Below are 15,417 nucleotides of genomic sequence, written 5' to 3' on the forward strand. Positions count from 1 at the left end.
AAAAACATGGAATGCTTCACGAATTTGCATGTCTTCCTTGCCCAGGGGCTTTGTGCTCATCTTCTTTATTTAGTTCCAATTTCAGGATACATGCTGCCAAAGCGAGCACAAGGTGAGTTTTATTTAGATTTTTAGTTTTCATGTTTCTTGCAAGGTTAGATTACTTTCATAAAACCAAGTAAATTCTCAAAGATTTGATCATTTAGGGAAACAACTTACATGGCCGGGGCATCACTGATTTCCTAACTTGTGATAGGTGGCAACAAAATACAAATAACCTGGCACCTCTGTTAAAAATGATTTTCTACAGCATCCATAAGATGGTCACTACAGTTAATTACACTGTAATCCATATTTGAAAGTTTCATGAATCTCATTTCAAAACACATTTCCAGTCTTTCAGGCTGTTAGCACCCAACGATGTTTTCTATAAGTTCTAGACTTATTGATTTCAGAGAGGAAGGGAGAAGGAAAGAGAAGTATCAATCATGAGAGGAAATCCTTCATCAGCTTCCTTCCTTATATCCCCTGCAGGGGATTCAGCCCTAAAGCCCAGTATGAGTCCTGACCTGGAATTGAACTTGACCTCCTAGTTCATAGGTGGACACCCAGCTCCCGAGTCACATCAGGAGGCTAGTCTGGGACCTTGTACAGGGCTTGATTTAACTGGAAAAGGGACCAGGAACATGGGGTCAGAATGTACAGAAGGGCTTGAAAAGACTCAGGACACTTTGAAGTATGAGGCAAAAAGTTTCTCAAATATTTTCTTGATAGGACTAAGGAAAAAATGGAAGTTTGACAATTGTTTTAAGGTGAGAATGTGTAAGCCCTTTGATCCTCTATCTGTGCAGGACTATGTGGCCCTTAGGAAGGTGATGATCAAAGCTGAATATCAGAAGTTGCATCTATTTCTCTGTGAGGAGGAGCGCGTCTTTGTTGATACAATGGAGAGAGAAGCAGAGGAGATCTTCCAACAACTGCAGGAAAGCAAAGTCAGAATGACCCAACAGACAGAAAGCCTCAAAGAGATGTTTAGAGAGCAGATGGACATGTGCCACAAGCCAGATGTGGAGATGCTCCAGGTGAGAGGGCAGGGTCCGTCAATAGAGACAGGAATCCTTTTCTGAACAATATGGCTATGAAGCCTGCAAAAGCATTACCCTCAGCTAAGTGATTCTGCTCCCGGACTCCCATCATGGTGTCCATCCAGTCAGGCACTTATTTCCTTGTATCCTGGTAATCTTTGGGAGCTCTTTGCCTAAGTAGCTAACATAGGATATGGTGATTTCAGTTTAATCCAAAGCACCACCTCCACGGACAGATTGTCCAAATTCAGTCAATCTCTCAGCATGGCAACAATGACTTTGCTGATATAATTTTCTGTTTACATTCACCTAATCTGCTGTCACTCTCTGTTACTGCCATAAATGCAACTGGCTAAAGACATTGAAGTTTTGACCCTTGCCTGACCATGATTTCTAGAATTTGGCAATCAATTTTAAAGCTCTCTCTGTTTTTCATTGGATGCCCTGTTTTGCTTTCATTGTTATAATTGGTCAGATCTCTCCTAGGGAATAACACTGGGAAATTAGTGACATTGGAAACCTAGATTTGGTTGCATCACTTCACTTGTCTGCCAGACCTTCTGCCATAGTCAGAACACTGTAAAAAAGCTCTGTGGTTTTAGTTTAAGTGCTGTTATTAAGATGGCCTCTGGTTGTTCCTTAAAGGGGAATAGGAGAAGGTACATTATTAAAACAAATTCTGGAAAAGATATAAAAGGACCCACTTAGCATGTTTACTTTCTTTTTTTGTTTGTTTTGCAGAATTTGGTAACTGTGTTGGAAAGGTGAGCTTACACTAATTCTTTCTGAGAAAGTCATTCTCTTCTGGATGAGGGAGCTGTACATGTTTTGAGCTAGAAACCTTGTCCTCTGTAGGTATTTCCTGTTTTCTTTCCAAAGTGGCCCTGAGGCCTTCTGGTCTCAGAAGTTTCCTTTCCATGTGCCTGAATCCATATGTACCTGAAACCATCTGATCCCTGGGTTTTCTTCCAGCTCATCACCCCTATCCTCTCCCTATTTAGCACAATAAACATCACAGGAGTGATTCTTATGGAATCACAGAAAAGTACCTCCACTGCCCAGGTGGAAGGTGAAAAGAGCAGGAACAGGAGCTTTGCTATGAATGTATGGGGGTTGATTTTGTTCCCAGGACTAGCAATGCCTCATCCTGCTCCATCACTGCAGGTCAGATCTCAGGGGAATGACCTGTTGGGGCCCCATAAGAAGTTAGACCTTCAGGAGCAGCCTGCCAGGCAGGAGTTAGGTTTCCTTGCTGGAGAAAAAAATGGGGAGAGCTGTCTGTGTTTGTGGACTCTCCCCTTTCAGACACTGAATGTCTCATTGGGGGCGACTCTGGGACTCAAGCCCCAAAGGCTCTGCCTGGATGTTCTGCTCCCTGTCAGAGACCCAGGGGTTTGCATTCTCTGGGGTGGAGTAGATGGAGGAAATGATTTTCAATCATTTTAGAAATGCAATAATATCTGAAGAGAATGGGGAAGTTGACATGTGATATAATTGATACATTTAGAAAAAAATTAGGTAACATTTCTTATATCCCTAAGAGGGTAGACTATCATGTATACCCCATTAGCTCAGAATGGGAGGATCCTGATGAAATATCTTGGATGAAAAGCTATGATATTTAGATTGGTTATGTGACTAATCTTTGCCTCCAAATGCCACTGATGTCATATTTTATAGGACTGAATTGGTGCAGAGTCAAAAGCCTCAGCGAGTGAATCCTGAGCTCACCTCCTGGTGCTGCACTGGACTCCTAGACATGCTGAACAGGTTCAGAGGTAAGAGCTGGCCCTGTGGCATTAGGCCTCAATTTATTTGTGGTTCTTAGGTTTATAGGTTCTTTTCTATTTTAATTTAATCTTTTCTGTCATGAAGGCAGTCCATCACTTTCCAAAATTAGTATCTTCTTCCCTTGTGTAGTCACATCACAATGAACTTTGAAACTTATTGAAAATACAAAGCAAGATACCTGTTTTTATTGAGTTTTGATATACATAAAGGAAGAGAAGATTAATGAGGTTGACCATGTGGTCACGAAGAGATAGAATATTTAGTTCTCAGAGTAGCCATCAATATTATATATTTAATCAGTTACCCCACTTTTGAATGTTTAAATATGACATTGATAGATATCAATCTGTTGTATATTGTAAGTGCATATATCATGCATTGCACTATGAATATTTAATATTTATGAAATCAGAAAGTCCATAAAGGGACTGAGAATGTTATAAGCAGAATCATTTTAGTGCTGTTATATCAATATCAAAACCACTGACAGAGTAGGATTTGTGACCAGGGCCCAATCATTATTAGGCTCGTATTGGAGAGCATATCTAAACCCCCAGAAATGAAATTGAGATTAGACTGAATGCAGGGTCTGAACTGATAATGAAAATCCAAAGCATTCTCTTCAGCAATTACTAACTTATGCATAATATGTATTTCCATCAAATATTCATATTCCTTAAAATGTAACAGGTGCCACCCTAACCAGTTTGGCTCAGTGGATAGAGCATCGGCCTGCTGACTCAAGGGTCCCAGGTTTGATTCTGGTCAAGGGCATGTACCTTGGTTGTGGGCACATACCCAGTAGGGAGTGTGCAGGAGGAAGCTGATCGATGTTTCTCTCTCATCGATGTTCCTAACTCTCTATCCCTCTCCCTTCCTCTCTGTAAAAAATCAATAAAATATATTAAAAAATGAAAATGTAACAGGTGCCACTTATACTCTAATAACAACCCACATAATAGCTAAGCGCTATCTATGTATTAAATAATATCAAGGACAATCAACACAGGAAGAGTTTTCTAAAGGAAAGAAAAGGTTTTATGTGTGACCTGAAACAAACTACCCAGAGGTTGACATTAAATCTCTGCTTCCCACAGTCACACTCTTCGTGGTATGTGCAGAGGTTTTGTTTTCCTCTTCTGTGTACCGTGAAGGACTTCCGTGTGCTGTAGAGGTAGAGATATCATTTGCTCTTTGTATATGAGCCAGTCTGCACTCTCCTTGCTCTCTTTAGTTTGTATTTCCTTGGAGGAGGGACAAATGAAGAGACCCTGCCCCTCTGGCCATGGAAATTCCATTTATTGACCTGATTTTTGCCTCTTTCTGCAGTGGATAATGTTCTGAGTCATGGAACCATCAGTCTCTGCATGAGCCTTTCTGAGAATGTGAGGAGTGTGCTGTTTCAAGCTGTCCATCACATGTCCAGGGAGCCCCAGAGAGTGCGGAGTTTTGTGACTTGGGGAACTCATACCTTCACCTCTGGTAGACATTACTGGGAGGTGGATGTCCCATGTTCCTCGAGTTGGATTCTGGGCGTCTGTAAAGATTCCTTCATGAGAGATAACACTTTCTTTATTGATTGGAGAGAAGCATCTCTTCTATTTTCCTTGAAGGTGAATGATCATTATTATCTCCTCACTAACCGTCCACTCTTAGATCATCATGTGAAAGTGCCTGTGGGTAAGATTGGAGTGTTTCTGGATTATGACAAAGGAACTGTGAGCTTCCATAATCCTGGAGATGGCTCCTTCACATGTAGTTTAGCTTCTTCCTCCTTCTCTTCCCCCTATGAAGCCTTTCCTTTGCTTGGAAGCTTTATGAAAAGTTAAGATTTGGCCATTTATTTGATGAATTTTCATAACTCTGTACACTATTTTCAGGAAATGACCTCTGAGGCAACAGGGTGATACCTAGCACATTGTAATTTAAGGATATATAATTATTGTATGTTTATAAAATGGCATAAGCACATTAAATTTATAAATGTACTTATAAATTGTCTTTTCTTCTTATATATATTTTTTATTATTGATAGTATTACAGATGTCTCCCGTTCCCCCCCTTTACATCCTGCCTCCCAGCCCTACCCACTCCCCAGCCCCCAGGTCTTCACCACCATATTCCACCGCTGCATGGGCTATACATATATGTTATTTTGTTTTCTCTTCTCATTCTCCAATTCCCACATCATTGTATGTCAGTCTGTTCCATTCCCCCATGCTTCTGGTCTTATTTTATTGGTGAATTTATTTTTTTTTTTGTTTGACTCCACACAGGAAAAGTGAGATTATGTGTTATTTGTCTCTCTCAGATTAGCTTATTTCATGTAGCATAATACTCTACAAGTCCATTCATGCTATACCAAAGGGTTTTATAACTGCATAGTATTCGTCATGCAAATACCCCACAGCTTTTTTATCCATACATCTACGAATGGGTACTTGGGATGTTTCCAAAGCTTAGCTATTAGGCAAAGGAAACTAGGGCGAAAATATACAAATGAGACTACATCAAAATAAAACGATTTTGCACAGAAGAAACCACCATCAAAATGAAAAGGGAACCCACTGTATTGGAGAACATATTCACCAATGATACATCCGATATGGGGTTAATATCCAAAATATATAAAGTACTCATACAACTCAACAAAGGAAGACAAAGAATCCACTTAAAAAAAAATGGGCAGAACTGATTAGATATTTCTCCGAAGAGGACATACAAATGGCCAAGAGATATAAAAAATTTCCCGAAGTCACTAATCATCAGAGAGATTATTAAAACCACAATGAGATATCACTTCCCACCTGTCAGAATGCCTATCATCAAAAATTCAACAAACAACAAGTGCTGGCAAGGAAGTAGAGAAAAGGGAACACTACTTCATTACTAGTGGGAATGGGCATTGGTGTAACCACTATGGAAAACATTATGAAGTTTCCTCTAAAAATTAAAAATGGAATTTCCATTTGACCCCACCAGCCCACTTCTGGGAATATAGCCTTAAAACTTGAAATACTCATCAGAAATAATATGTGCACCCCTATGTTTATAAATTGTCTTTTAATAAAAAATGTTTATGATGGAGCATTTATTCCTAAATATAATCAATGAATCAATGGCTTTTAAGAAAAAAACACAATCATACTAAGATAAATTTGATACCATAAAAGTCACCCCTTTACTGTATCTAATTCAGTAGTTTTAGTAATATCAAAGGGTTGTGCAACAATCAAAACTGTCTAATGTCAGGCCAGTTCCATTACCCCAAAGGGAACAATTGCTTATTAATATGCACTTACCATTCACTCTTTCGCCCTCCTTGTCAGCCCAGAACTGACTCTCAATCTTTGTTGTCTAGTATATACATTTCAAGTACATGGAATCACACCATGTGTGGCTTTTTGCATCTGGTTCCTTTCACTTGGCATAGTATTTTCTGATGTGTGTTACTTGACTATCTGAACCAGATTTGATAGAAAAATAAAGAGGTGTATATTTCAGGTTAATAAACAAAATAAATGGTGCTTAATTTCTTCTTCAATCTGACCAGTTGGGTAGATCCCATTGTCTGACATAAATTATCATTTCCCTAAATCTAGTTGCTCATGACTTTTCAGCTCAAATAAGAGTTTTTGAAGGATGCCTTCCTGACTCCACAGACCTGTGTAGTTCTTCTTAATCCAAACTTTCTGAGCACATTATAGTATCCTATCTAATAAAAGACAAACAGGGTAATTAATCATATGTTTGCTACGCTTCCCATTGGCTAATCAGGGTGATATGCAACTTAACTGCCAAGAAAGATGATGGTTAATTTGCATATGTATACCCAATGATGGGAGGTGAAAGGGGAAGGATGGAAGAACGGTGATCAGAAACCCAGGTGGCAGGCAAGAACTGGGTGGCAGGGCAAAGGCGGCCCTGGGGGCTGCCTTTGCCCTGCCTCCTGGCCCTGGATCGGAGAACCAGGGTGCCTTTGCCTGCCCCGAGCCGGTGATTGTGATCAGAAAGCCAGGCCGCACCCCCAGGACCCAGGAGCCACCTTGCCTGCTGCCTGCCCATGATCCTGATTGTGATCTGAAATCCGGCCGCAGGCAAGGCAGCACCCCTGGGACCTAAGAGCCGCCTTGTCTGCAGCCTGTGATCTTGATCACAAAGGCTTGGAGGCAGCTTGGGCCGGAACAGACATGGACAGGGACAGGGGGCTGGCCTGCAGCTTCTGAAGCTAATCGCAGTCCTGGAAAGGAGACGGTGGGCCTGCCCCCCGAAGAAGCAGCACAGGTCTCTTCTGCCTCCCACGGAATCTACATGAGTCCCTCCATGCTCCAGAAAAAGTGGTGTGACTCCCTCCCACCTCACACGGAATCAGTGCGGCTCCCTCCTGCCTCCAGTGGAAGCAGCGCAACTCCGGGCAGTGCACTGGGGTTCCTGCCAGCTCCCACAGAAGCAGTGGGCAGCCTACTGCACAATGGGCTACTAGTCTTATCATAATAGTCAACAAACTTTCATTAAATTGGAAACTATTTATTGCTACTAGACTGAAAATTCTAAGAGTAAAGACAATATTTGTGTTAGTCACTACCTTTTCCCACTATTCAATGCAACACTTAGAAAATAAATCGCAATAAATATAAGGTGAAAAACGAATAAATAAATGTGCAGTATGCTTACTCCCATGTAACTGTGAAGTTTTTCCTAATTGGGGCACGTAATTTATTAAACATAAACTGGAATGTATTCAATTAGTAGCCTGTATGCATTGAGACACCATTGAAATGCTAGACAATAATAAGAGAAGATATTTGACATATCTGTATCCAACAAATGATTCTATAGAAGGAACAGAAAGAATTCCAAAAGTCAATAAGAAGAGGACAAATCAACTAGACAGAAAAATATTGGAAGGGGTAATTTGAGCTAAAAGAAAAGAATCCATAGAGACATAAGCCTATGAAACGTGTTCAAATGCATTTGTCATCAGGTAAATGCACTGTCCAACACAAAAAGACACAGATATTAAAATAGGTAAGGAACTGTGGAAGCAGAATAGAGGAAACAAAGCTCTCATCTGTTACTTAAAGTAAACTGGCATAGTCACTTTGGCAAACTCTTTGTTAGTACAAGTTAATACACTATGACCCAATGATTTCAGTCCATGTTACACACCCAACAGCAATGCATGTGTATGACCACAAAGTGGATATGTGCAGTGCCTTCATGGAAGCACGTTTCATGCTTACCGAGTTGGAAATGAGCAAGTTCATCGACAGTAGCATGAGCAAATTGTGGTATACTCATATAGTGGAATACTCTGAGACAAAACAATAAAAACAATTGTTATACAGAGGGAAATATATCAATCTCACCAGCATACTTTTAAACAAAAGGAATCACACACAGAGGGTATATACCATATGATTTTATTTATATAAATATCAAGATATGATCATTAGAATCAGGGCTTATTAGTCACCAAGATATGATTACCTTTATGGGAGAGGGGGTTAGACTTGGAACAAGGTAGGCAATCCTGGGAGCTAGATGTAGGAGTATATTACCTTTGTGTTATGCAACAGAACATTCTCTTAACAATTTCTTCATCATTATTCCATAACTTGAGGCCTGGTGCACGAAATTCGTGCACTGGGTGGTGGGGTTCCCTCAGCCCAGACTGCCCCTCTCGCAGTCTTGGAGCCCTCAATGGATGTCCTACTGATGGCCACAGTCTAGCAGCAGAGACTCGGAGCAGGCGCCGTGTGTGTGTGTGTGTGTGTGTGTGTGTGTCTATGTGTCCACTGGGGGCCTGCCCCTAGCTGCATCAGAGGCTCAGAGCAGGCGCTGTGTGTGTGTGTGTGTGTGTGTGTGAGAGAGAGAGAGAGAGAGAGAGAGAGAGAGAGAGAGAGTGTGTGTGTGTGTGTCTGCTGGGGGCCTGCCCCCAGCCACACCTTAGAGGTTTGGAGCAGGTGCCCCTCTGTGTTGATCTCTCAGGCTCCTGGCCTCCACTGCGTGTTTTTCTCTCCCTTGAGCTGTGATAAGTTTGGAAATTTCCATTCACAGAGAAATCTGAGGGTACCTTCATTTATCTCCTCTATTTCATCTTCTGTTCTCCAGATTTTGTTTCCTCCTCTTTCTTGTATATGCTCTACTTGTTCCTTCGGGAACTTTTTGAAAAAGGTGTATGAAAGCTAAAGACCATGCATGTCTGAAAATGTTATCTATGCCACACACAATTCTTCCATAGTTTGGCTGGGCATCAACTTTTGGTTGAAGATGCTGTACCCTCAGAAATTTGAATTCATGGCTTCATTGTTTTCCAGCCTTCACCATTGCTATTGAGATTTTGGGCCATTTGATCCCAGTTCCTTTGTCTCTGATATTTTTTAAAAGAAGATTTTTAGTATCTTCTTTTTTTTCTGAGAGACTTGGAGGAGGAAAGATGGGGGAAGAGAGACAGAGACAGAAAAATATTGATGTGAGAGAGACACTGTAATTTTAAATTTATACTGAATAACTCTCAAATGCTTGTATTCACAAGTCACCAGGAGTAAAAAAATGCTCACAGCTGGGGGGGAAATCAGCCAGCAACTTTAAAACTGCTGTAGAAATCAGTTCAGTGACAACAGAAGCAATTAATGCCTGGGATGCAATGTGGTCACGTGGTAATCATTGATTATGGGTGGTGCCACTTGGATTCAAGTATGTAGACTATATTTGTAGACATGTAATATGTATTGATGTGGTAAGATTACTACAGTGTTGTTGTTTTTTGAACATAAGGCCTATTTTGTAAAATTGGTTCAAAATAACAGTGAATTACTAACAAAAAATAACCTGTAAATTCAATTATAAGCAAATCTTGGTTAAAAGCATTTTAAAATTGACAGGATGTTAATTTTCACATGTGACATAAGGACAGGAACTTTTTGTCTATCACAGCCAAAGCCCATTAAATCGTGGTCCCCAAAATGTAGGGTTTACTGTAGTAAACACCTGGGGCAGATTTTCATATTATATTAACCCTTTAGTAAGTGGCTTATTGGGGTACTTAAACACTTTCCTTTATTCATTATTGTCCAAAATAGTCTCACTAATATTAATAGTAAATATGGCACTGTATTTTATTATAAGCTATCTCACAAGAGATATATTTTAGTCTTTGCTTTTTTTGTAGGCAATAAACAAATTCAGCAGCTATCCACTGTATCACAGTGTTTATGAAACGTATGGATTGGTGGAAAGTGGTATGATCCATCTTTTTAGGTATCACCATGCCGTGGCCCAGGTGGGAGGAGGGATGGTATATGAACTAGTCAATTCCATCATGCTCCCTTTCGACTGTTGAGATTATGCTGTAGTTTTAAGACAGTATGCTGACAAAATCTACAACATTTCAATGAAACACCCACAGGAAATGAAAACATACAGTGTGTCCTTTGGTATGCTACACATTTTCAGAATTAATTTTCTGTGTGTTTCTGTGAATCTCTAAAATATGATGACCTACTTGAGGTCCAGTTTTATTCATTGCTGTTCTATATGATCAAATATTTTCTTCATGTCTATAAATGTATTTTTATTTCACTCATGCTTATCTTATAATATACAAAATGTAAATACCTTGTAAAATACCAAGAAAACAGTTTATTTTTTTGTTTTATTTGCTTCAGCTGTAGAGCAATACCATTAGGTCCCAATTTCTCTTTCAGACTCACTCTTTTCTGCTGTGAAGAACACTACAGAAATTGCTTCTAAGTTCAGCGAGCAACTGAAAGACTTGAATAAAAACAAGCATGTTTCACAAATACAATTTAAGTGTATAATAGATATTCTTAAAAAGAGATTCAAATGGACATGTTTGTTGAAATATCTTTGTAAGTTTTTGGTGCTTCTGACCCTTCACTCTAAGCATATATGCTGCCATGTTTCTCAAAGAAAGACCCACTTCTGACATCCTGAGTGGCAATGGTGCTGCTGAGAAATGCTGGTGCCTCCTTCACTGCCAACTCATTAGTGCAACATCCCCAACTGACCATTGAAGGGCCTCCACTGTGTGACCAAAGCCTTCCGCAGCTTTCTCTCTTGTGTTTTCAGTATCTGTTCATCATACTTCAGCCAAACGCTCTTATTCCTGAACACACCTTCTCTCTCTCTCTCCTTAAGGTCATTATCTCCACAAAGAGTTATTTTTTCACTTCTGCCTGGGAAAATTCTCCATATAACAAATATTGTAAAGCCATCATTTCAGGATTAATTCTGTATAAAGTCACACAAATAAATCCTAACTTGAATATATTTTTAGATGAGGAATAGTAATATTTAAACATGAAGGATTTTTTAAGTTAGAATTTTTGAGTGAACATCTATGTTATCTTAAACACCTTATGATCACACAAATATCATATCCTTGGGTATCAATGCACAATTACATAGAAAGAGCCCTGCATTGAAAGGTTGCTGGTTTGATTCCTAATCAGGGCACATGCCTGGGTTTCAGATGGTAGAAGATCTATGTTTCCCTCTTTCTCTCCCTCTCCCTCTCTCTCTAAAATGCAATAAAGATCTTTTAAAAACTACATGGAAATATAAGAATAGATGGTCTGAAAATAAGCTAGTGCTCTATAAGAATGTAAATTCTACACAAGAAGTTAGGAATGAAATTCAGTCCTCCACATTTTCCAGAAAATAAAGTCCCTCACTGGGGGTTATTAGGGTGCCAAGTTACATCCTCCAGTGAATCATGCCCTATAAAGCAACCAGGCTGGCTAACTTTGACAAAGTTTCCTCCAAAACTATTACCCTAAGACCATATATATTGGCCTTCTGTGGAATTTAGAGAATGTGGGTTTCTATTCACCCTCTCTTACTCAGAATACTTGAAATTATTCTGTCAGTTAAGGATTTCATACAAGGTGTCCCCCATGTGGATGGGTGGTTTGTCTAACTTGGTTTTGTCTAGTTGGGTGGTCACATGCAGATCTTGAGCACTTGAAATGTCAGAAGTCTGAATTGAGCTGTATTGTAGGGGTAAAATGAATGCAGAATATCAAAAGCTGTAGGGAAAAAAGTAAAATATCTCATTAATATTTTCAATAGTAACTATATGCTGAAAATATTATGTTTTAGATGACCAAAAAAGAGGAGAAACAATTATGTTTTCATCTTGGAAATACAAATAGGGTACACCGAGTTTACTTTTGAACAGATTACAGCTTGGCATTTATTTTATTTTTTAAGGTATAATTTGTTACACGATGCTGTATCCCATTATAATTTGTCTTGAGGCTTAAAAATATGAAAGGGAGCCAGATTCTCTAAGAATCTAAACAAAAAAGGAAGAAAATTAATCAGGGCATTTAAAAGAGGGGCTATAATGCAAGGAATTGGTTATACTGGCAAAGGAAGAGTTGAGAAGCCAAACAAGAGACAGGGAAACAACCAGACACTAGCATCAGCGGGAGACACTACCATCCTAAAGCATGAAATAAAAATGTAAACGTATTACCAGCCCTTAAGGCCAAAATTCAGGAGGGAACCTGGAACTTGAAGGAGATGGTGCTCCAGGTAGAGAGAGGGTGGAGAAATACAGTGCTTCTCCCTTCCCCTCACCCTCTAATGTCCTTCCAGTGTGCGCTAGAAGCCACTTTGTGAAAAGCTTGGGAGCCTCAGCCTGTGCTGTCGGGCTACCTGTGATAAGGAGCAAGGAGGTGAGGAAAGAGGCTGAGCACATACAAGTCCCAGCCAGGCACAGTCCATCCTGGTTGGCACAGCATTTATTCTCCTATGTGGTTCCCTTGCAACTGCATGGATTAAAGGAAAAACGATGATGGAAGTATATTTTTGGAAGTATTTTTGAGTAAAATTAAGGATGCATCCAAACAAAATTTTCAGTTGCAATTAAAGCAATGCTTAGAGAAAAATGTGGGGTACTAAATGAATATATTATAAAAGAAGAAAAGCCTATCTCAAGGAGGTAAAGAAAAGCAAATTTGCCCAGCCAGCATGGCTCATTGGTTGAGCGACGGAATATGAACCAGAATGTCACGGTTCAATTCTAGGTCAAGGCACATGCCCGGGTTGCAGGCTTAATCCCCCCTGTGGGGCATACAGGAAGCAGAAAAATGAATGATGCTCATCATTGATGTTTCTATCTCTCTCTTCCTCTCCCTTCCTCTCTGAAATCAATTTTAAAAAAGAAAAAGAAAATCCATGCCAAATAAATTAGGAATAAAATTATAATCATAACCACAGGAAACACTGAAATTGAAAAAAAATGCAATAGATAAGATGAAAAATTGGCTCTTTGTATAAATCAATTAAATTGATAAACATCAGAGAAAAAGAAGGTGTTCAAATCAAGAACATAAGATCAATAATAAGAAGGCAAACATTAATGAGGTAATATGAGAATTTTATGAACAATATTGTGCCTATGCAATTGAAAATTTAGATGATTATGAACATATTCTTTGAAAAACACGTCTTACAAAAGCTATAGCTACATTGGGTTTCATGAGTACTTCTGAATGAAATATATATATATATACACACACATATATATATATAAATTCATTATTGTTGAAAGTATTACATATGTCCCCTTTTTCCCCTACTGTCCTCTCCCACCTGCACCTGCCCCCCAGCCCTGGCCTTCACACCCACATATTGTCTGTGTCCATTGGTTATGCTTACCATATATGCATACAAGTTCTTTGATTGATCGCTTCCTGCGCCCCCCCTCTAACTTCCCCCTCACCCCCCGCCCAATCTCCCCTGCCTTCCCTCTGAGGTTTGATGATCTGTTCAATGCTTCTGTGTCTCTGGATCTATTTTTGTTCACCAGTATATGTTGTTCATTATATTCCACAAATGAGTGAGATTATGTGATACTGATCTTTCTCTGACTGGCTTATTTTGTTTAGCATAATGCTCTCCAGTTCCATCCATGCTGTTGCAGATGGTAAGGGTTCTTTCTATTGTACAGCAGCATAGTATTCCATTGTGTAGATGTACCATGGTTTTCTAACCCACGCATCTGCTGATGGGCACTTAAGGTGTTCCCAAATCTTAGCTATTGTAAATTGCGCTGCTATGAACATAATGGTGCGTATGTTCTTTCTGATTGGTGTTTCATGTTTCTTGAGATATATTCCTAAGAGTGGAATTACTGGAGTTTCTTCAAACAAATTAAAAATTGAACTCCCATTTGACCCAGGAAAACCTCTGAAACATTGTAAGTGGAATCCCAAGTATGCTAGTGAGTACGTGCATCGCAGCCCTATTGGGAAATGTGGTAGGGGTTACTGTCCTCTGAAGAGATATAGCATCTGAAGGGGCGGTAACATATTTCCCAGAAAAATGTTCACCTGAAACCCAGTTCTGATAGAGCTTGAAGCTGCTGCCTTCAGGGGGTTTCTACCAGCATAATGAGAAAGCCAAGTTGATAACTGGCTTAGGGCTGGGTCTGTTCTGGATCTTCCAGTCAGCATGGCTCCTATCAGCTGAACATCAGATGACCAGGTGAGCCTCTTTGGGGCTGTTTTTCTTAAGTAGCTGTGCACATCTCTCTAGTTTCCCAAGGAGTCCTGAAAGCAATTTTGTAACTTGGTCACTCATCCTTTCAATCACACTGATGTCAAATAGAATTCATCAATGGTTGTTAATAACAAAGTCAGATGGCTCTGCTCAGGATGTACAGGTGCCAGAATGTGAAGGGAGTCTTGCGCTGGTCATGTTAAAATCCCTGTTACAGTTCAGATAGCTGTGTTGCTGCTTCTTCTGTGGGTTCTCAGAGCACCTCCCACCTGTCCCCACCCTGCCATGTGAGGTGTACTGAAGGTCTTTTTTTACTGACCTGGTACCATGGAGCATGGCACTTCTGTTAAAAATGATTTTCTACAGCATCTATAAGATGGGGACTATAGTTAATAATACGGTATTGCATAATTGAAAGTTTCATGCATCTTATCGCAAAACACATTTACATTCTGTTAGGGCAGTGGTCGGCAAACTCATTAGTCAACAGAGCCAAATATCAACAGTACAACGATTGAAATTTCTTTTGAGAGCCAAGTTTTTTAAACTTAAACTATATAGGTAGGTATATTGTTATAACTTAATTAGTGTACTCCTAAGGCTTAGAAAGAGCCACACTCAAGAGACCAAAGAGCCGCATATGGCTCGTGAGCCGCAGTTTGCCGACCACTGTGTTAGGGTGTCAGCTCCCAAGTTTTTTTTTTATAAGTTCTAAATTTAGTCAGCCATCCTATTGGCCCAGGAATCCTACTATTCTATTACCTTTTTAAGATATAAGCCAACCCCAGTAAGTGAAGTGGGTGTGGCCTTAGGTATAAAAGGCCAGTCTTTTCAGAGGCCACTTCACTTTGTCTCCAGGGTAGGCTGACTAAAGTCGGAGCTGCCAGTTGAGCGCAAAGAGTTCCTACGACTCTGATTTCGGAAGAACTTCCAGAGGTGAGTCAACTAATTTTAAAATCTGGTGAGTATGGGATTTAAAGTAAATATCTTCATGCCTATGTTCTCT

The 15,417-nt window shown here is 39.8% G+C and overlaps 1 non-coding gene across 1 annotated transcript; it reads right to left on the reverse strand.

The window, feature by feature from the left end:
- LOC139019081 (U6 spliceosomal RNA) lies at positions 1-109 on the reverse strand. Its single transcript, XR_011472984.1, has one exon. It is a non-coding gene; the product is annotated as a U6 spliceosomal RNA (small nuclear RNA).
- Positions 110-15,417: the final 15,308 nt, after the last annotated feature.

Source organism: Myotis yumanensis, unplaced genomic scaffold, assembly GCF_028538775.1.
Source record: "Myotis yumanensis isolate MYYU_CA2020_CCGP unplaced genomic scaffold, mMyoYum1.0.hap1 SCAF_10, whole genome shotgun sequence".
Lineage (NCBI taxonomy): Eukaryota > Metazoa > Chordata > Mammalia > Chiroptera > Vespertilionidae > Myotis > Myotis yumanensis.